General features: G+C 36.1%; 1 protein-coding gene across 1 annotated transcript in view; it reads left to right on the forward strand.

The window, feature by feature from the left end:
- Positions 1–2,500, forward strand: part of LOC137623469 (uncharacterized) — an 802,186-nt gene that overhangs the window by 509,087 nt on the left and 290,599 nt on the right.

A 2,500-nucleotide genomic window follows, 5' to 3' on the forward strand; every position in this document is an offset into this window, starting at 1 on the left:
GACGTAGTACCCCCCCAAGGGGTTGGGGGAGGGACTCCAGTGGCTCAGTACCTTCAGTGCCTTATCTGACTTGGTTGGTGAAGGGTGTGTGGTCCCGCGCTCTCGGCTGGTTTTTTGGCTAGAACGCATTTCGGGAGAATTTCTCCCAGGGTTACTGTTCCCGTATGTTGTACATACGGGTGGAATTCTCCCAGTGTTACTCTGTATTTTTTATGGAATGGTGAATGCTGCCAATGTAAACTCTTACATTTTATACAAGGAGAATATGGAAAGAGGGGGCAAGTCATATCACGCCAGAAATTCATGCTGCAGCTCGGGAAGGCCCTAATCACCCCATGGGCCACGTCACGTCTGTGGTGACTGTATCTAACAGGTGAGTGTATATATAGTACTGTATGTGTTTCATTGATGTACTTTGAGTCATTTGAAGCATAATTTGCCATACTGCAAGTGTTGAATAGAAAAAAATTAATTTGGTATGTACTGAAAAATTTACCATTTTTTGTCTGTCTCCCATACAGATTGTATACGAGCTTGGGAGATGGGATTCAGCCAGTACGTAGTCCCATGACAGTAGAGAGTTCTACACCAACAAAAAACAAAATTCGGAAATAATTTTTTTTTTTTGTCAATTTAATTAGTAAAGTACTCCAAGAAAAGTCTATTTTTTTTCTGTATTTTTGAAAAAAAAAAATAAAAATATGATTTACAGGAGGATTTCATTTATAATAGCCTCAATAAGAGAGAAGGAGTTATATTTCATTCGTATGTGTTCCAAATAACAAGATTTTCAGGATAAGTATTTTATTTTAATTATTTAATTACCGGGTGAAATTCACCCAGGGTTACCTTTCATGTTACGGAAATGGAGGGTTACCGAATTGTCAATATTCAAGTGAGATTTCTACTTCCAAAATGGTATTGTGGAGACTAAAGAAAAGAATAAGACCCCACATCCATTAACGTTTTTTATTTTAAATACAATATTTTGATAAACTTTTTATTACAGAATTTAAGTAATCTTTTGTGTAACTAATATGCATTGTCCAAGATTCGTGTGATGTAAATATTCGTTGGATAACGGAACAATGTATTGTAACGACATACTCTTGGTTTCTACGAAAGAATTAGAATTATTTCAAAGGAACCCCCCACCCTCTCTCTCTCTCTCTCTCTCTCTCTCTCTCTCTCTCTCTCTCTCTCTCTTTCAAACACACAAGAGATATGCTGCTTACACAAAATCCAGCCTGGTGCTGAAAAGACAATGAAAATATATTTTATGTAGGCCTAAACTTGTTCAAGGGCACTCTCTCTCTCTCTCTCTCTCTCTCTCTCTCTCTCTCTCTCTCTCATGTTAAAATAGGTTAAAATTTCGTATTTTGTTGGTTGAATTGCATTCCTTATGATTTTTCCCACAGTGTCTACTTCTATAAGGGATAGGCCCTCCATACTGATCATATTTAAATTGGCTTATATCTCTTCTTCAGCTTAGGATGACTTTTGAAACATTTGTTAAGACTGTACAATTTTGATTTGTTTGGACTCCTTTGCTTCAAGACAACATCATGTCGCCTAATTTAGAGTCCTAGTGAAAATCTATAATTTAATACCTTAAACATTAGCTTTTTTTTTTTTTTGGATATCAGTTATCTTCATCATCGGATATCATATATGAAGTTCTTGACTGTATTGATTGTTCTCTTGCATGTTACCTAAAGTGCTATTTACCAGCATATGCCAATGCTCTACTACTACAAGATTTACCTGGCTAAAGAACCTGACGGATGGGATCATGTACAGATTTACAAGAGGGCAAATCAGGAAAAGAATATAATTTTGGGATCTTACTTAAAGGAAAAAGTAGTTTGTTTCATGAGGAAGTGAACTGAGAAGGAAACAAATGGGCTAATATGTTTTGAGAATAAAATATACAGATGGTGAGATGCAGGTTGAAGATATTATTTGCCATCGTCATAATGATTTATGGAGAGAAAAAGGAGGTTGAAGTAAATCTAGAAATTTAGAGGAATGTACTATGCACCAAAAAGGAGGGGTATGAAATTTATCCAAGAAAGAATTTGTGGATTTATATTGAGGGTGATGGCAGGATTGCAATACGATTGGAAGGTAAAAAACTGAAATAGGTTAATAAATTTGAATATTTAGAAACAACAATATAAAGTGATGGTGGTGCAATGGAGAGGTATAGAGAATTGAAGCTGGGTGAAAGGACAGGAAAAGATTACCAGGCATAGTATGCGATTAAAGTCTATCAGCAAGTCAGAAAAGGAAGGCCCATAAAATAGTAGTAAGATCATTTATGTTCTATAGCTTAGAGATCATACCTTGAAGCAACAAACAAAGAAGGAAGTCGCAGAAATGGAAATGTTGAGGCTCTTTCTGTGGGTAATTAGGAAGATTAAGATGAGAAATAAATTTATATGTGGAACTGTACATGTCGGTCAGTTTGAGAGGGAAGCAAGGCTAAGGTGGTTAGGGT

Source organism: Palaemon carinicauda, chromosome 1 (assembly GCF_036898095.1).
Source record: "Palaemon carinicauda isolate YSFRI2023 chromosome 1, ASM3689809v2, whole genome shotgun sequence".
NCBI lineage: Eukaryota > Metazoa > Arthropoda > Malacostraca > Decapoda > Palaemonidae > Palaemon > Palaemon carinicauda.